Source organism: Ovis aries, chromosome 7 (genome assembly GCF_016772045.2).
Source record: "Ovis aries strain OAR_USU_Benz2616 breed Rambouillet chromosome 7, ARS-UI_Ramb_v3.0, whole genome shotgun sequence".
Taxonomy (NCBI): Eukaryota; Metazoa; Chordata; class Mammalia; order Artiodactyla; family Bovidae; genus Ovis; species Ovis aries.
The window spans coordinates 3,029,649-3,050,839 of NC_056060.1; the positions used below are offsets into that span (position 1 = coordinate 3,029,649).

At 37.0% G+C, this 21,191-nt stretch overlaps 1 protein-coding gene across 2 annotated transcripts in view; it reads left to right on the forward strand.

The window, feature by feature from the left end:
• KCNN2 (potassium calcium-activated channel subfamily N member 2) overlaps positions 1 to 21,191 on the forward strand; it is a 524,409-nt gene that overhangs the window by 148,074 nt on the left and 355,144 nt on the right. For both annotated transcript variants that reach the window (XM_042251962.2, XM_027971450.3), the window contains one exon: positions 6,660 to 6,745. The gene's annotated coding sequence lies outside the window, so the exon portion shown is untranslated. The remainder of the gene's footprint in view (positions 1 to 6,659; positions 6,746 to 21,191) is intronic.

A 21,191-nucleotide genomic window follows, 5' to 3' on the forward strand; every position in this document is an offset into this window, starting at 1 on the left:
TCTTTGACATTGCCTTTCTTTGGGATTGGAATGAAAAGTGACCTTTTCCAGTCCTGTGGCCACTGCTGAGTTTTGCAAATTTGCTGGCATATTGGGTGCAGCACTTTCACAGCATCATCTTTCAGGATTTGAAATAGCTCAACTGGAATTCCATCACTTCCGCTAGCTTTGTTCCTAGTGATGCTTTCTAAGGCCCACTGACTTCACATTCCAGGATGCCTGATTCCCGATTGGTGATCACACCATCGTGATTATCCGGGTTGTGAAGATCTTTTCTGTACAGTTCTTCCATGTATCCTGCCACTTCTTCTTAATATCTTCTGCTTCTGTTAGGTCCATACCATTTCTGTCCTTTATTGAGCCCATCTTTGCATGAATTGTTCTTGGTATCTCTAATTTTCTTGAAGAGATTTCTAGTCTTTCCCATTCTGTTCTTTTCATCGATTTCTTTGCATTGATCACTGAAGAAGGCTTTCTTATCTCTTCTTGCTATTCTTTGGAACTCTGCATTCAGATGCTTATATCTTTCCTTTTCTCCTTGGCTTTTCACCTCTCTTCTTTTCACAGCTCTTTGTAAGGTCTCCCCAGACAGCCATTTTGCTTTTTTGCATTTCTTTTCCATGGGGATGGTCTTGATCCCTGTCTCCTATACAATGTCACGACCCTCATTCCATAGTTCATCAGGCACTCTATCTATCAGATCTAGGCCCTTAAATCTATTTTGCACTTCCACTGTATAATCATAAGGGATTTGATTTAGGTCATATCTGAATGGTCTAGCAGTTTTCCCTACTTTCTTAAATTTGAGTCTGAGTTTGGTAACAAGGAGTTCATGATCTGAGCCACAGTCAGCTCCTGGTCTTGTTTTTGTTGACTGTATAGAGCTTCTCCATCTTTGGCTGCAAATAATATAATCATTCTGATTTTGGTGTTGACCATCTGGTGATGTCCATGTGTAGAGTCTTCTCTTGTGTTGTTGGAAGAGGGTGTTTGCTATGACCAGTGCATTTTCTTGGAAAAACTCTATTAGTCTTTTCCCTGCTTCATTCTGCATTCCAAGGCCAAATTTGCCTGTTACTCCAGGTGTTTCTTGATTTCCTACTTTTGCATTCCAGTCCCATATAATGAAAAGGACATCTTTTTTGGGTGTTAGTTCTTAAAGGTCTTGTGGGTCTTCATAGAACCATTCAACTTCAGCTTCTTCAGCATTACTGGTTGGGGCATAGACTTGGATAACTGTGATATTGAATGGTTTGCCTTGGAAATGAACAGAGATCATTCTGTCATTTGTGAGACTGCATCCAAGTACTGCATTTCAGACTCTTTTGTTGACCATGATGGCTACTCCATTTCTTCTGAGGGATTCCTGCCTGCAGTAGTAGATATAATGGTCATCTGAGTTAAATTCACCCATTCCAGTCCATTTTAATTTGCTGATTCCTAGAATGTCGACGTTCACTCTTGCCATCTCTTGTTTGACCACTTCCAATATGCCTTGATTCATGGACCTGACATTCCAGGTTCCTATGCAATACTGCTCTTTACAGCATCAGACCTTGCTTCTATCACCAGTCACATCCACAGCTGGGTATTGTTTTTGCTTTGGCTCCATCCCTTCATTTTTTCTGGAGTTATTTCTCCACTGATCTTCAGTAGCATGTTGGGCACCTAGTGATCTGGGGAGTTCCTCTTTCAGTATCCTATCATTTTGCCTTTTCATACTCTTTGTGGGGTTCTCAAGGCAAGAATACTGAAGTGGTTTGCCATTCCCTTCTCCAGTGGACCACATTCTGTCAGACCTTTCCACCATGACCCACCCATCTTTGGTTTCCCTGCAGGCATGGCTTAGTTTCATTGAGTTAGACAAGGCTGTGGTCTTAGTGTGATTAGATTGACTAGTTTTCTGTGAGTATGGTTTCAGTGTGTCTGTGCTCTGATGCCCTCTTACAACACCTACCAGCTTACTTGGGTTTCTCTTACCTTGGGCGTGGGGTATCTCTTCATGGCTTCTCCAGCTAAGCACAGCCACTGCTCCTTACCTTGGAGGAAGGGTATCTCCTCACCGCCACCCTTCCTGACCTTCCATGTGGGATAGCTCCTCTAGACCCTCCTGTGCCCACATAGCCACTGCTCCATCATTCCTTGGACGTCGGGTTGCTCCTCCCAGCTGCTGCCCCTGGCCTCTCCCAGCTGTTTCTGCGCCCTTGCAGCCCGGCACTCTTGGCCGCTGCCCCTGACCTTGGACGTGGGGTAACTCCTCTTGGCCACTGCCCTTCGGGCATGGGGTCCTCTCAGCTTCAGCCCCTGACCTTGGACATGGGGTAGCTCCTCTTGGCTGTGCTTAGTGCACCAGTTTCAGCCACCTGTGCTAAAGCCAGTATGATGTATTAACTCCTTAGGACAGGGTATCTCAGAGGAATCAGAATGATTTGAGGTTCTAATGAAAAAGATAAATTCCTGAGCATCACTCCAGATTTTTTAAATAAAATCATTAAGATGGTATCAATAGATGCAGAGCAAACTTAGACAATATCCAACATCAACTCATAATAAATTTCTGATTAAACTCGGAAAAGAGGAAAACTTCCTTAATTTAATAAGGACTATCCAGAACCACTTTCAACACCTAAATTAATGAGCAAGGTTATAGAATACAAGGTTGATATACAAAAGTAAATTGCTCTTCTGTATACCTGCAGTGAACAAGTAGAATTTGAAATTAAAAACTAAATACCATATAGCTCCCCAAATATTAAATACTTAGAAATAAGTATTTAGAAATCATTATATTTTACATTTTATTATATTATTATAATATACATTATATGTATATAATTAGAAATAATACAATAAAATATATGTAATATCTGTATGAAGAAAACTAAAAAACTCTGATGAAAGAAATCAAAGAATAAATTAAGAAAGAATCAATGCTTATTGGTGGGAAAAGTCAGTATTGTGAAGATGTCAGTTCTTCCTAACTTGATTTTTGGATTCAATGCAATTCCAATAAAAATACCAACAAGTTATTTCATGGATATTGACCAACTGACTCTAAAGCTTATACAGAAAGGTAAAAGACCCAGAATAGTCAACACAATATTGAAGGAAAAGATCAAAGTTGGAGAACTGACATTACCTGGCTTCAAGAATTTCCTATAAGCTACAGTGATTGAGAAAGTGTGATATTTGTGAAAGAATTGACAAATAGATCAATTGAACATAATAGAGAGCCCAGAAATAGCCCCCACTGTAAGTTCAGTCAACTGATCTTTTACAAAAGAGCAAAGGTAATATAATGGAGAAAAGACAGTCTTTCAACAAAAGGTGCTAGAACAGTTGGACATCCACAGGCAAAAGATAAATCTAGATATGTCCTTACATCCCTCACAAAATTAATTCAAAATGAATCATAGACCTAAATGTAAATGCAAAACTATAAATATCCTAGAGATAACATATGAAAATATAGATGACCTTAAGTTTTAGATATAATATCAAAGGACAATTCATAAAGAATTGATAAATTGGATGTCATTGAAATTAATTTTTTTTCCTGCTCTGTGAAAGAGACTATGAAGAGAATGAAAAGATAAGCCAAAAACCAGGAGAAAATATCTGCAAAAGACATATCTGATAAACAAATATTATCTGAAATATCTCTGCTCAGTCAGTGAGTCATGTCTGATGCTCTGTGACCCTCTGTACCTTCCATTCAATTTTCCTGTGAACATAAAATTCTAAATTGTGTCTTTAAAAAACCAACTGGGGAACAAAATCATTGGGTTGGCATCAAAGATAGACTGTATCGGGGTCAGCAGACATTTTCTGTAAAGGGTAAAGTATGGTCTTTAGTGGACGTGTTTTTTTGTCTGATAATTCCTGAAAAATGTGAAAACAATTGCCAGCTGATGATCCTTAAAAATGAAGTAGCAATTTGGATTAGGCCGCAGTTTGCCGATCTCTGAACTGTGTAATTGGAAACATTGGTCTCTAAGAAGAAGTTCCAAATGCTAGCTTTGGAAATAGATAAAATATTTTTGAGTACCTCCTGGCCTAACAAATAATAGATTAGAAATCTATATTCTGATTAAAATGGTGTTGTGGAGTGACGTATTATCCACCTTCCTCAATCTAACAATATTGAAAAAATATTTTAAACATATGCTTGAAGTATATGGAGCTTCATTGGTGGCTCAGTTGGTAAAGATTCCACCTGCAATGTGGGAGACCTGGCTTCGACCCTTGGGATGGGAGGATCCCCTTGAGAAGGGAAAGGCTACTGGCTTTGGTATTCAGATGTAGTATTTAGATGCTCCATCACTATGACAATGAGCAAAAGGAGAGAGGAGTCTTAGCCAAGAAGAGGAAAACAAAACTTCACGAAAGATGGCTGATAAACTCAGTAAGCAGGTGAACTGTCATTCAGTGAAATACATATATTAAGGTAATCTTCCAAAACAGATTTTAAAAACAAGTATCTTTGAAATCTTAAAAGGGATACAGGAATTCGTGTGTGCTTGCATGCTAAGTCGCTTCAGTAATGTTTGACTCTGTGCAATCCCTGCCCATGGGATTCTCCAGGCAAGAATACTGGAGTGGGTGGCCATGACCTTCTCCAGGAGATCTTCCAGACTCGGGGATTGACCCTGTATCTCTTACATCTCATGTCTTGGCAGACAGGTTCTTTACCACTTGTGCCACCTGGGAGGCCTGATAGAGGAATAAGTAATATTTATAAAATAAGGACAGGTAATTATGAATTATAGACAGATGTGACTCAAGGATAGGGAAAACAAAACAGAACAAATTAGAGATTCTGGAATTGAAAATTACTGTCATGTTTTAATTAATAGATGAACATGATCAAAGTGATAATCAGTTGAAGACCAGAGCAAAACTCTGAAAGTTTGAGAAAAAAGTGAAAATGAAATTAAAGACCTAAATCATAAAATAGATTGAGAAATTCTAATATACACCTAATATATGTTCCAAAAATAAGAAATGTGGCAATGGGAAAGAGGCTAGATTTTAAGAAATGAGACAGTGTCTTCTCAGTCAAAGAAATACTTATATCCTCAGATAGTGACCTAAGTTATAAATATTAGATATAAAAATTCAGTCAGTCCTAAATACAGTGTAGCAACATCACCACCCTGTATGACACTTTTGGGTGAAATAGAAAACACGTCCTTCTGTCCATACTGTCCATTAATTTCATGATTGGTTGAGGAGACCATGGCCGAGGTTTTGCCTCTAGTTGCCCCGCTAGCCGTATTCCTTTGAACAGGGCAAGAACACCCTGTCCAAACATCCTGTTCTCCAACACCATGGTTTAAAAGCATCAATTCTTCAGTGCTCAGCTTTCTTTATAGTTCAGCTCTCACATCTATACATGACTACTGGAAAAACCATAGCCTAGACTGTCAGACAGACCTTTGTTGGCAAAGTAGTGTCTCTGCTTTTTAATATGCTGTCTAGATTGGTCATAGCTTTTCTTCCAAAGAATAAGCGTCTTTTAACTTCATGGCTGCAGTCACCAACTGCAGTGATTCTGGAGCCCCCCAAAATAAATTCTGTCACTGTTTCCATTGTTTCCTCATCTATTTGCCATGAAATGATGGGACCAGATGCCATGATATTAGTTTTCTGAATGTTGAGCTTTAAGCCAACCTTTTCACTCTCCTCTTTCACTTTCATTGAGAGGCTTTTTAGTTCTTCGCTTTCTACCATAAGCGTGGTGTCATCTGCATATCTGAGGTTACTGATATTTCGCCCAGCAATCTTGATTCCAGCTTGTGCTTCATCCAGCCCCGCATTTTGCATGATTTATTCTGCATACAAGTTAAATAAGCAGGGTGACAATATGCAGTCTTGACGTACTCCTTTCCTGATTTGGAACCAGTCTGTTGTTCCATGTCCAGATCTAACTGTTGCTTCTTGACCTGCATACAGATTTCTCAGGAGCAGGTCAGGTGGTCTGGTATTCCCATCTCTTGAAGAGTTTTCCACAGTTTGTTGTGATCCACACAGTCAAAGGCTTTGGCATAGTCAATAAAGCAGAAGTAGATATTTTTCTGGAACTCTCTTGCTTTTTCTATGATCCGACAGATATTGCCAATTTGATCTCTGGTTCCTCTGCCTTTTCTAAACCCAGCTTGAACATCTGGAATTTTACAGTTCACTTACTGTTGAAGCTTGACTTGGAGGATTTTGAGCATTACTTTGCTAGCATGTGAGATGAGTGCAATTGTGCAGTAGTTTTTTTTTTTTTCCATATGTGTATGATAATGTGTGCTTGAAGTCAGTGGAATAAAACACTTTAAATGCTAAGGGAAAAATGATTCACATCCTGAGGCATGGTATAGCACAAAAATTGTCATTCAGAAGTAAGGATGAAATAGTTTTAGTGTTAGTTACTCAGTTGTGTCTGACTCTTTGTGACCCCATGACCTTTAGCCTGCCAGGCTTCTCTGCCCATAAGATTTCTCTGGCAAGAATACTGGAGTGGGTTACCATTTCTTTCTCCAGGGGATCTTCCTGACCCAGCAATTGAACCCAGGTATCCTGCATATAAAGGCTGACTCTTTACCATCTGAGCCACCATGGAAGCCCATAAATAGTTTTGGACAACATCTAACAGATTTTATCTCTTACAGATTCTTGCTGAGAGAACTACAAAAGGATGGACTCCAGCAAAAGAATAAGTGAATCTAAGGAATGGAGTGGGATATAAACAATAAGAGTGAGTAAAACATGTACATTTAGTTCTAATGTAACACAGTGATTTTATTGAGAAAAAAAAATGTTAAACTTAGCTGAGTTTACTTCAGTTATACCCTCCTCTCTGCCTGTGTTTCAACTATTTTCAGTATAGTGACTTGCTCTTTATTGACCATTATGTGTCTGTTTCTCCTGCTAGCTAACTACCATGACACTAAGAAAAGGAAAATGGTTGCTATTTAAATAATATAAGAGAATGAAAACCAGAAAGTGGTATTTGTCTTTATAAGCCTTGGGTAGGCTCACCTAGTGCTTAGATAAGTGCCTCTTATGTAAAAGGTGATCAATATATTTCTTGAGTGAATAATATATTCTCTTTTCCAGCCCATGGTAAGATTAGTGATCAGAGGTTCATATCCTTGGTTTGTTTTTCTCAGAAGACAGTGATAAAAATGAAGTTATAATTAAAACATGTTACAAAGTCTACATTTTCAAGAACTTTTGGCAAAGAATAATTTTGGGGGAGACAGTTTTCTGAGAGTTCTCTTTTAGGTCTTAAATAAATCTTAGGTTAAAAAAAATCTTGACTTTTATCTGAGCAACAATGAAAATCTGGTTCTTGATTGGAAAGGAGATAGGTACTTTAAAGATAAATTCTTAAAGTATTCTTTCAGGAAATGTCACCCAGTTATTTTTCCATAAAAAAGGAAGACAAGGTCCTCACCACCATTCCAGAGCACTTTCTGTCCAGGCCGTGTGCTGTCCTTCTTTAGGGAAATCTCTGAAATGGCCTGGCAGCTCCAAGCTGGTGGTGAGATCATCATCTTGGCAGAGTTATGGTCATTTCCTTACACTTTTTCTCCATACCCAGCTTGCCAATCAGTAGTTGGGTATATTTAAGGTACCAGCACTAACAGTCAAGGTCCCTTACTTAGTTTTATGATTACCTTGGAAAGGGTTTTTGTCCATATACTCATGTTCGCCAAGGATGTGTGACACATTGTTAAAAGCCAGACTTTTCATGAAGCAGGTGGGCCTAGTCCCCTAATCTGTATTATTTGGTACTTCTTGGTGAGTCAGCTATGGAAAAGTCCAGGTCTTGTATATGTTGTGTTGTTTCATCATCTGGGGTTTTTTATTCTTAAAACTCGTGATGTGGCTACCGGCTAAGATTGAGCTGCTGATCTGGCATCAGGATAAAAGCCAAGCCTCATCCACATTGAAGTCTTTTCTGTTTTCACACCTACCATCTTTCAGACTACTAATAGCTAGTTAGTATCCATTGATTTTTAACAAAAATAAAACAGAAACTCGTTGTTGTTGTTCAGTCGCTATGTTGTGTTGGACTCTTTGCGACCCCATAGACTGCAACCCACCAGGCCTCCCTGTCCCTCGCCATCTCCTAGAGTTTGCCCAAGTTCATATCCATTGACCATACACCTGTTAAATATCTAATCAGTTTTTGCTCTCTTTTTGCTACCTATTTAAAAGAAAATTTATAATATAGATCAAGAGTTAAAGAAATATAATAAAAACAATTATACTTCAATTGATACCATCCATTTGACATTAACATTTTCCTAGTTTAGGATAGAAAAATAACTCTTATTTACTGTGATGAAAAGATTTCCAAAGACATATAGTAAAGAGTTTAATGCTTTGGAGCTTCAGAAAAACTTAAGAGAAATATTTTATGGAAATGCTTTTGTTTACCTTTTCAAACTCATTTCTTTGAAATTTTGAGAGAGAGGGGACCATGTCCATTTTCCTTTAAATGTATTTTTCAGTGTTTCAAAATTAATCACATAGTATACAATATTTTTCACATGTAATGAAATCAGTGGTTATTTTAACAGTAAGAAGGCTCACTGAGCATCTGAAAACAGCAGTGGTAGGTAGGGAAGTATATTATTCAGAGTCTACTTAGGTGATGAAAGTAATTTTAACAGGAGAATTTAATGTAAAACATGGTTACCCAGGAATTGGACATCTGGCAAAACAAACACTGAGATTTCACAGACTGTCCCTAGAGCTGAGAAAGTTAAGGGAACAGCTAAGAATTATCAAAAATTAAAATTTTGGCTGAGGGACACACAGAGCTTGGGCTCAAACTTCTGAGAGGGTGGGGCCGAGCTGTGTTAGAGCCTTGGGAAAGGCACAAATGTGCTGCACAAGTGTTGGAGCCCAACCTTTATGGAGGGGGTACCAGCTGGCTGCACCTCGGGCCAGCAAGAAACCACAGTGACGTGGGTCCTGCCAGTGCTGGGAAAGTGCTACTGAAATCAGCTCTACTACTAGAATAACCAGCCAAAGGTGCCTCTTTGTTGGATAGCAATGAGAGTAAAAGGAATCAAAACAGGAACAGGAAATAACCCAGAAGGACAGTGTCCTTCCTTTATCCTGTCTGCTCTCTCTCTAGTGCCCCCTATTGTCATAACCTAACACTGATCCCACTAGCGAAGGAGAAATGGTTTGCACCACCTCCCCGCTCCTCCCAGAATCACAAAAAGTGAAGAATACAAGAGTGGACCTGAAGCTAAGAGGTGACAGTTTAATAATGAGCATAGGAGAAAATGAAATAAAATAAAACTGACCTGTCTTACTTACCATCTATATGATTATTCCATGAAAAATAATACTTTTGACCTTTGTATTTTAGGTAAAAGTAATCATTTTTTTTCCCCCAGAAAATATTTTTCTTGCTCAATTAACTAAATGGAGTCTGAAAAGAAATTAGGTGGATAAAGACGGTTGGCTCAACATATGCTTGTGCTTTCCCAAATTTCTTAAAATAGCTGAAGAGGTATTTTTAAAAATCTTAATTATGTTATAAAATAATAATAATTCATGACAGAAAGAAAGAGGGGGAAAAAGAATTCTGATGAAAAGGCACATCCCAAAAGAAAGCTGGAGAATGTCACTGCAGATATGGGAGTTGTTCCCAGGGAGCTGGAACCTAAAGTCAATGAATATGAGAAGCAAATCAGGCTTCTGAATATTGGGATGAATAATAGGGTAATTTCTTTTTGAGGAGGAAAACCAATAAGCTCCCCCTTTTATCTGCAAAGGGGCTAGCGGGGACAGTAGCAGTTTGCTGTCAACATAAAGGGATCGGTGTAGGTGGTGGGCCACAGAGGAAGTCCCTCATATGGTTAATGACCCCTGGAAGGGGCATTGGGTCAGAGAGTAGAAGAATAGTTACAAAGTCACCTACAAAACAAGCCCTGTTCTTTTCCTACAAATACCCGAAGTAACTATCCAAGAAAGGAACAGGTCAAACAGTGACTCTGAAATACAAAGATGAATACACAGTAAAGAATTGCATCAGAAGTTCTGTCACTATGAAAGAGAGTCACCACATTCACACCCCTCTCCAGCATTTATCATTTGCAGACTTTTGGATGATAACCATTCTGAGCAGTGTTAGGTGATACCTAATGGTGGTTTTGATTTACACTTCTCTGATAATGAGCAGTGTTGTGTATCTTCTCATGTGCCTGTTCACCATCTGTATATCTTCTTTGTAGACATGTCTATTCAGATGTTCCCATTTTTGACTGAGATGTTTGTTTTTTTGATATTGAGTTGTATGAGCTGTTTGTTTATTTTGGATATTGACCCCTTGTCAGTTGTATCTTTTGCAAATATTTTCTCCCATTCCATATGTCATCTTTTCATTTTGTTGATGGTTTCTTTTGATGTCTGAAAGCTTTTAAGCTTGATTAGGTCCCATTTGTTTATTTTTTATCTTGGAGACAGATCTAAGAAGATTTTGCTGTGATATGTCCAAAAATGTTTTGCCTATGTTCTCTTCTTGGAATTTTATGATGTCATGTCTTATATTTAGATATTTAAATCACTTAAGAGTTTATTTTCATGTATGGTGTGAGGGAGTTTTCCAGTTTCATTGATTTACATGTAGTTGTCCACCTTTCCAAACACCACTTGTTGAAGAGAATGTCTTTTCTCCAGTGTATAGGTTTGCCTCCTTTATCATAGGTTAACTGAATGTAGATACGTGGGTTTATTTCTGGGCTATCTGTTCTGTTCCATTGATTTATATGTCTGCTTTTGTGCCAATACTGTACTGTTTTAATTACTGTAGCTTTGTAGTGTTGTCTGAAGTCTGGAATGGTTATACTTCCAGCTTTGTTCTTTTCCCTCAGGGGCACTTTACCAATTCTGGGTCTTTTGTGGTTCCATATAAATTTTAGGATAATTTGTTCTAGTTCTATGATAAATGTCATGGGTATTTTGATAATGATTGCATTAAATCTGTGGATTGCTTTGGTAGTACGGCCATTTTAACCATACTAATTCTTCTAGTCCAAGAGCATGAGCTATCATTCCATTTCTTTGAATCATCTTCAAAATTATTTATCAATGTTTAATAGTTCCCAGTATGTAAGTATTTTACCTCTTTGGTCAGGGTTTTTTCTAGGTATTTTATTTTTTGATGTGATTTTATACTTTTTTTTTTTACATTCTCTTTCTGATATTTCATTGAAATCTGTCGCATTTTATTACAGTAAAGAAATGCAGCAGATTTCTGTACGGTAAGTTTATATCCTGCTACCTTACTGAATTCATTCATCTAGTAGTTCTAGTAGTTTTGCCCAATGTTCATCAGTTCAGTTCAGTTCAGCCACTCAGTCGTGTCTGACTCTTTGCGACCCCATGAATCTCAGCATGCCAGGCCTTCCTGTCCATCACCATCTCCCAGAGTTACTACGACTCATGTCCATCGAGTCCAAGATGCCATCCAGCCATCTCATCCTCGGTCGTCCCCTTCTCCTCCTGCCCCCAATCCCTCCCAGCATCAGAGTCTTTTCCAACAAGTCAACTCTTTGCATGAGGTGGCCAAAGTACCGGACATTCAGCTTTACCATTATTCCTTCCAACGTAATCCCAGGGTTGATCTCCTTCAGAATGGACTGGTTGGATCTCCTTGCAGTCCAAGGGACTCTCAAGAGTCTTCTCTAACACCACAGTTCAAAAGCATCAATTCTTCGGCGCTCAGCCTTCTTCACAGCCCAACTCTCACATCCATACATGACCACAGGAAAAACCATAGCCTTGACTAGACAGACCTTAGTCAGCAAAGTAATGTCTCTGCTTTTGAGTATACTATCTAGATTGGTCATAATTTTTCTTCCAAGGAGTAAGCGTCTTTTAATTTCATGGCTGCAGTCACCATCTGCAGTGATTTTGGAGCCCAAAAAAATAAAGTCTGACACTGTTTCTACTGTTTCCCCATCTATTTCCCATGAAGTGATGGGACCCGATGCCATGATCTTCTTTTTCTGAATGCTGAGCTTTAAGCCAACTTTTTCACTCTCCACTTTCACTTTCATCAAGAGGCTTTTAGCTCCTCTTCACTTTCTGCCATAAGGGTGGTGTCATCTGCATATCTGAGGTTATTGATATTTCTCCCGCCAATCTTGATTCCAGCTTGTGCTTCTTCCAGCCCAGCGTTTCTCATGATGTACTCTGCATAGAAGTTAAATAAGCAGGGTGACAATATACAGCCTTGACGTACTCCTTTTCCTGTTTGGAGCCAGCCTGTTGTTCCATGTTCAGTTCTAACCATTGCTTCCTGACCTGCATTCAGATTTCTCAAGAGGCACTCAGGTGGTCTGGTATTCCCATCTCTTTCAGAATTTTCCACAGTTTATTGTGATCCACACAGTCAAAGGCTTTGGCCATTTACAGTAGGCAAGACATGAAAGCAACCTAAGTGCCCATCAGCAGCTGAATGAATAAAGAAGATGTAGTATATACACACTGGATATTATTCAGCCACAAAAAGAATGAAATAATGCATATATAGCAACACGGATGATCTAGAGATTGTGATACTAATTGTTTTAAGTCGGACTAAGAAAAACAAATATATGATATCACTTTTATGGGGAATCCAAAAAATGTGATATAAATGAACTCATTTACAAAACGAATAGATTTACAGACTTAGAAAACAAATTTATGGCCGTGAAAGGGGAAAAGGGTAGGAGGAATAAATTAGGAGTTTGGGATTAACATATGCACCCTATTATATAGAAAATAGATAAACAATTAGGACCTGCTGTGCAGCACAGGGAGCTATATTCAATATCTTACAGTAATCTATAACAGAATATAATCTGAAAAAGAACATGTATATCATATATATGACATATATAAAGAATCACTTTATTATACACCTAAAACTAATATAACATTGTAAATCAATTATACTTCAATAAAAAAAGACATAACACAGCAACATGAATCAACAATAATATCTATGCCAATATAAATTCCTTGGTAGAAATTTAAATATTAGTTGGTTTAAAGGCAGAATAGATATAGCTAAAGAACGAGTTAACAAGTCAAGGTTTTCCTCCATGGAGGAAAAACAGATTAAAAATGACAAAAAGTTGTTATATGGAAAATGGGTCCAAAATGCATAACATTTTTGTCTTCCAAACATTTCAAGCATACAAAAAAGAGAATGTAGGGACTTCCTTAGTGGTCCAGTGGTTGAGATCAAGTGCTTCCAGTGCAAGAGGCATGGGTTTGTTCCCTGGTCAGGGAACTAAGATGCCACATGCCATGTGGCCAAAGAAAATAAAAATTTTAAAAATAAGAGAGGTGGAATGGAAGAAACAACCAAGTAAATTATTTATTAAGCATTTTCAGTGTGTACTACTATGCTAATTTAAAAGAGCCCACCAAGCTACAGTGGATTAAATAAAAGACACATAATTTGCCTATTGTGTTCACAGTCACATGCCTAGAAGACTAAACAAGTGCTTGGCACATAGTAGGTGCTCAGACAAGATTTATCAAATGAATGAAGGAATCTAAATGTAAAATGGTAAATTTTGAGAACACCAAGATTAAAGGAAAAAAAAAGATTCCAAGTGTCTACAAAGAAAAAAATGTTAATTACATTTGCATTATATGTGATGAGAAATACCAAGTGGGGAAAAGTTTCAAATTCTGAGGGAAATTGATTTTGAAAATAAAATCTTATAGCCAGCCACATTAACATTTAAGTGTGAGTATAAAATAAGATATTTACAAGTATGCAAAGACTCAGAAACATACTAATCTGCAGATCCTCTGTAAAGTAAGTATTTAAGCTTGTGCTCTGGCAAAACAAAAATGAATTGAAAGAGGACATAGATCAGGGAACAAATGAACCAGGAAAGCTCATAGAAAAGCTTATGTAATTATGCTTCATTGAAAAATAACAGCCTGGGCCTAAAATTCCCAAAGATCTCAACAGAGGAGTTAGTTGGTCAGGAGCTGGAGTAGAGTTGAATGGGGATTAATAGACAGGAGGAAGAAAAAAATCTTTCCTGCTCTGTTCAGTAGGTATATATAGTAATACATTAAATTTTTTGAAAAGTATGTTTAAACATAATGGAAACCATAGATTAAATGTTCTTAAAACTCAGAATATAGAAGAATCTTTTAGAGTGTTTCATTAAAAAAAAATGTTTGGTCAAATTATATAAGCATTTTTTAAAATTAATTAATTAATTAATTTTAAAATTTTACTTTACAATACTGTATTGGTTTTGCCATACATTGACATGAATCTGCCATGGGTGTACATGAGTTCCCAATCCTGAACCCCTCTCCCACCTCTTTCCCCATATCATCTCTCTGGGTCATCCCAGTGCACCAGACCCAAGCATCCTGTATCCTGTATCGAATCTAGACTGGCAATTCGTTTCTTTCATGATAGTATACATGTTTCAGTGCCATTCTCCCAAATCATCCCACCCTCTTCCTCTCCCACAGAGACCAAAAGTCTGCTCTATACATCTGTGTCTCTTTTGCTGTCTCACATACAGGGTTATCATTACCATCTTTCTAAATTCCATATATATGTGCTAGTATACTGTATTGGTGTTTTTCTTTCTGGTTTACTTCACTCTGTATAATTGGCTCCAGTTTCATCCACCTCATTAGAACTGATTCAAATGTATTGTTTTTAATGGCTGAGTAATACTCCATTGTGTATATGTACCACAGCTTTCTTATCCATTCATCTGCTAATGGACATCTAGGTTGCTTCCATGTCCTGGCTATTATAAACAGTGCTGTGATGAACATTGGGGTACATGTGTCTCTTTCAATTCTGGTTTCCTTGGTGTGTATGTCCAGCAGTGGGATTGCTGGGTCATAAGGCAGTTCAATTTCCAGTTTTTTAAGGAATCGCCACACTGTTCTCCATAGTGGTTGTACTACTTTGCATTCCCACCAACAGTGGAAGAGGGTTCCCTTTTCTCCATACCCTCTCCAGCATTTATTGCTTGTAGACTTTTGGATCGCAGCCATTCTGACTGGCATGAAATGGTACCTCATTCTGGTCTTGATTTGCATTTCTCTGATAATGAGTGATGTTGAGCATCTTTTCATGTGTTTGTTAGCCATCCGTATGTCTTCTTTGGAGAAATGTCTATTTAGTTTTTTGGCCCATTTTTTGATTGGGTCATTTATTTTTCTGGAATTGAGCTGCATAAGTTGCTTGTATATTTTTGAGATTAGTTGTTTGTCAGTTGCTCCATTTGCTATTATTTTCTCCCATTCACAAGGCTGTCTTTTCACCTTGCTTATAATTTCCTTTGTTGTGCAGAGGCTTTTAATTTTAATTAGATCCCATTTGTTCATTTTTGCTTTTATTTCCAGTATTCTGGGAGGTGGATCATAGAGGATCCTGCTGTGATGTATGTCAGAGAGTGTTTGGCCTATGTTCTCCTCTAGGAGTTTTATAGTTTCTGGTCTTATGTTTAGATCTTTAATCCATTTTGAGTTTATTTTTGTGTGTGGTGTTAGAAAGTGTTCTAGTTTCATTGTTTTACAAGTGGTTGACCACTTTTCCCAGCACCACTTGTTAAAGAGATTGTCTTTTCTCCATTGTATATTCTTGCCTCCTTTGTCGAAGATAAGGTGTCCATAGGTATGTGGATTTATCTGCGCCCTCTATTTTGTTCCATTAATCTATATTTCTGTCTTTGTGCCAGTACCATACTGTCTTGATGACTGTGGCTTTGTAGCAGAGCCTGAAGTCAGGCAGGTTGATTCCTCCAGTTCCATTCCTCTTTCTCAAGATTGCTTTTGGCTATTTGAGGTTTTTTGTATTTCCATACAAATTATGAAATTATTTGTTCTAGCTCTGTGAAAAATACCTCTGGTAGCTTGATAGGGATTGCATTGAATCTGTAGATTGCTTTGGGTACTGTACTTCTTTTCACTATATTGATTCTTCCAATGTATAAACATGGTATATTCACCGCTACTATTCAACATAGTTCTGGAAGTTTTGGCCACAGCAATCAGAGCAGAAAAAGAAATAAAAGGAATCCAAATTGGAAAAGAAGAAGTAAAACTCTCACTGTTTGCAGATGACATGATCCTCTATATAGAAAACCCTAAAGACTCCACCAGAAAATTACTAGAGCTCATCAATGAATATAGTAAAGTTGCAGGATATAAAATCAACACACAGAAATCCCTTGCATTCCTATACACTAATAATGAGAAAGTAGAACAAGAAATTAAGGAAACAATTCCATTCACCATTGCAACGAAAAGAATAAAATACTTAGGAATATATTTACGTAAAGAAACTAAAGACCCATATATAGAAAACTATAAAACACCGGTGAAAGAAATCAAAGAGGACACTAATAGATGGAGAAATATACCATATATGAGCATTCTTAATGTTGATTGTTGTACAGTAGTTAAGTGGTATCTAAATCTTTGTGACTCAAAGAACTACAGCCATACTGTCAAATTCTCTGTAGTAAAATTTGCCAATTTATACTGTGTCAACAGTACTTAAAAGTACTTTTTCCTGTACCTTCACAACACTTGATATAATCAAATGACTTTTCCCTCAATCTGATCATATTTTTAAACTTAGTCTTTATTCGAGCAGTGTATCATGTTTATCCCCTGAGACCCATAAAAGAAAGCTCTAATTTGTTCTTTAAAATAGCTGTATAATGTTTCATAGTGGTTGGTACTTCTTAAATCATGCCTGTTTTGCTCTTGTTGCTGTTGTTAATAATAAATATTTTTCACCAACTATTCTTGTGTAGGGAAAGATTGCAAGGTCAAATATGAGAATCTGATTTTAGCAGAGGCTATTAAATTTCTTTGACTTTCCACTTTTCCTGACCACTCAGTCCAAAACACTTTAAATTCACTCAAAATTCTTATTACTCTGAAAAGTTTCATTCACTTAATTGTTTATCTGATATTTTATTCTGTTTACCTTGAGGATATAAGCCCTTTTAGACAGGGACATTGTCTAACTTGCTGTATGCCCAGTGTTTATAGCAGTCAAGAAGTTACTAATGAATGAATGCAAGTGCCAGGGGTAAACCCACAGTGTCTTGCTACTTCCTCACTTTTGTTCCTGCTATTCCCTCTACTGAAAATATTGTTACCTGCCAAATTATACTTACTCTTCAAGACCTAGTTCCACTGCTTCTTGATTCATGAAGGATCCTTTGTGTTCCTTCCCTCGGAAGTTACTTTGTCTTTGCTCCTGCCTCTGCAGTAGCCTGTACTACAGTCCGCACTCACTCCATCTTGCCTCGATGATAACAGCATCCTTTGTTGTTTACATAGCTGTCTTCTCAGTGGATCAGAGACTCCTGAGAACAGAGGCCATGTCCACTTTTCTTTCTGTTCTCCAGCACTCTGATTACTGTACCTTGAACTTGACAGAATTCTTATTTTAATGACAGTATTACCATAGGTACCTTAATACTCTGATAGGCTTAGTAGAAGTATGTTCAAATTTGAAACCAAAAAATAGAGTTCTTTCATTCTGAGTTGTATGATACTCTTTGTATTCTTTTTTAATTGGAGGAAAACTGATTTACAATGTTATGTTAGTTTTTCTACTGTACAACAATGTGTATCAGCAATTGGTATACATATATCCCCTTCCTCTTGAGCCTCCTGCCCACTCCCCACCCTCATCCTAGCCCTCTACATCATCACAGAGCCCCAAGCTGAACTCCCTGTCTTGTACAGCAGGTTCCCACTAGCTATCTATTTTATGCATGGTAGTGTGTATTTGTCAGTGCTGTGCTCTCAGTTCTTCCCATCTTGTCCTTACCCCACTGTGTCTCTTCTCTATGTCTGCATCTCTATTCCTGCCCTGCAAATACATTCATCAGTACCATTTTTCTAGATCCCCTATACATGGTTAATATAAAATATTTATTTTCATTTTCTGACTTATTTTACTCTATATGATAGGCTCTAGGTTCATCTACATCGCTACAAATGACCCAATTTTGTTCCTTTTTTATGGCTGAGTAATATTCCATTATAATATGTACCACTGCTGTTTATCCATTCATCTATCAGTGGACATCTAGGTTATTTCCATACCCTGGCAATTGTAAATAGTGCTACAATGAACGTTGGGCTACATGTCTTTTTTTTATTTTTTTTATTTTTTAGTTTTTTAATTTTAAAATCTTTAATTCTTACATGCGTTCCCAAACATGAACCCCTCCCACCTCCCTCCCCACAACATCCCTCTGGGCCATCCCCATGCACCAGCCCCAAGCATGCTGCATCCCGTGTCATGTGTCTTTTTGAATTATGATTTTCTCAGGGGATATGCTCAGTAGTGGGAATGCTGGCTCATATGGTAGTTTTAGTCCTAATTTCTTAAGGAATCATCATACTGTCCTCCATAATAGCTGTATCAATTTACATTCCCACAAATAGTGCAACAGAGTTCCCTTTTCTCTATATCCTCTGCAGCATTTATTATTTGTAGATTTTTGATGATGGCCATTCTGACTGTTGTAAGATGTACCTCATTGTAGTTTTGATTTGTATTTCTCTAATAATGAGCAATATTGAGCATCATTTCATGTGTTGGTTGGCCATTTGTAAGATATTCATTTTGAATTAACCTCTATATACCTCTTTCCTTTTTATGAATGAGGATTATAATTCCTAACTTGCAAGGTTACAATGAAACCTTTTACATGTACAGCAAAACATGTATATGTGAGGTTTGCAAGTGGCCATATATGAAGCATAGTTCTTGGAACATAGCAGATGGGTATTTGGTGATTCATTCATTTGCTCAGTAAACACTGAGTGCTTGCTCTGTGACAGACACTTATGACAGTGATTATGATTTTAAAAAGCCCCAAACCCTAGAATTTTCGTTGATAGATGTTTGTAATTTGGAGAAGGATGAAAAGCAAGGAAATACATTTTTATTTAAGTGATTAAGAAGTTTAAAGCTCAGGTATACACTATGCTGGAACAAGAGAATCCCAGTCTTGAGATGTCTGTTTAATGAATCTGAGATCAAATTCTACTTCATTAAAAAATTATTAAACATAGAGACTCCTCTCAATGTAAGTCAAAATAAATTGAAGAACTCATGAATTATTTTTGAATCTCTTAGGTGAAATAAGCAAAATCTATCTATATAAACTTTATTAGCATATGGAGTACAAGACATAACTTTGAATATTGTATTTACCAAAACAGAACAGTAAAACTAAATTTAGTGACTGTATTTCAAATTTTTAAAATGTCAACCAAATTCATTTAAAAAGCAGCTTAAAATGTGTAGCCTTTAACTATCTATCTGAGTCTATAAAATAAAATCATGCTGGTGTATTCTGCTCTTTAGGTGGAATAATTTCTTTTTACAAAACGTAGACCAAATAGCAGTATAATGTCTGAAATTTAAATTTTGGTAATTTACTTTGTCACTCCATTTCTGATATGTAAAATGAGCTTTCTTCTCAGCTACTTACTTGAAAAGTGTATTTTCATGAGTTTCATATTGTCTCTTCTTCATTATTTAATTTGGGGCTCAGAAATTTTAAAATGTTGCAAATTATATACAAGAAAAAAGTAACTTTGGGTCTTATGTAATTTAAGCTTTATATTATGGCTTTCTTTTTTGATATATAAAATCTGTCATTTTAATTTTCTCTTTACGCATATTATGACTTTTTTACTTTCAAAAGTAAAAGACAACAGCAGCAAAGTCATTATAGCTTAATCATAATAAATATTTCATGATACACTGCCTAAGGCCCCTAATATTTAAAAAACATTAGAATAAATTCCTGAAGATAGCAATTAAAATAGCTCAAGGAGAAATTAATTTGATTTCCTTAATTATTTCAATTATCACAATGATAATTTAACTAGTTTCACTAAATAATAGAAAAGGTAAATCTTCAAAAATACATGATTGCCTAGAAGTTAAAAAAAAAAAAAAGATTCACTGATTCCTTTTCAGTACTTCAGATAAAGCTATTTCCTATCACTCAGTGTTCATTTTCACAACGATTCAAGCAATAATGAATTCTTCTTAGAATTTTGATTCCTGGGAAATATGAATTGTTAGCTTGTTTTCTTCTCCCATCTACTAAGATTTCTCCCATTACTTTTTGGATTTCCTTTTTTGCCTTTATTGGTTAGGAACTTTCTGCTGAACTTGAGTTGTATTCAAACATAGCAAATATACTCTCACTGGTATAGTTGCCACCTCCTTTTTTCCTGAAAGGGTTTCTTGTTATCTTTATGTTAATTTCCTTGTGTACTCATGTTTTTCACATGCAAATCCATGAAACTCTTTCAAATGTTATAAATTTATAAAAGGCTTTTCCTTAAAAATTCTATTCTGTTTGTGATTCTTTGATATAGCAGTTGAAGAAATGGAAGCAACAATTAAATCTGTGTGCACATACACACACAACACACACACAAGTTTGTTTGTTTTTTTTTTAAACAAAGCAAAGGTAACCTAAGTTTACTTAATGGGCTGATGTTGAAGCTGAAACTCCAATACTTTGGTCACCTGATGTGAAGAGCTGACTCATTTGAAAAGATCCTGATGCTGGGAAAGATTGAGGGCAGGAGGAGAAGGGATGACAGGATGAGATGGTTGCATGGCATCACCGACTCAATGGACATGGGTTTGGGTGGGCTCCGGGAGTTTGTGATGGACAGGGAGGCCTGGCATGCTGTGGTTCACGGGGTCGCAAAGAGCTGGACATGATTGAGGGACTGAACTGAACTGAACTGGAACAAAAATTATTATTGTGGTGCCACTGAGAAAAATGAAAGCAACTGGATCTTTGAAAACATTTGGAAGTCTGGGGAAGATAAGACAGAGAAATAAGTCCCCATTTTAAAGCCAGAGACAAAGGCAAAGCTTAGAGGCTGACAGAGGATTGAGTCCAGAGAATGAACTTGAACCTGCACAGAGTACATCCTCACAGATGGAGAACACCTCACAAAATTTTTTCTTTTTGTTTGCATTGAATGCCAGGTATTTTAGATAGATATATCAAATTGCTGCAACAGACTTAAAAGTGAAAAATGTCTCAAACAGAATAGAAGTTAAAACAGTTTGACTAAAACTAAGAGATTGTGATGTGAGAGTTGAACCATAAAGA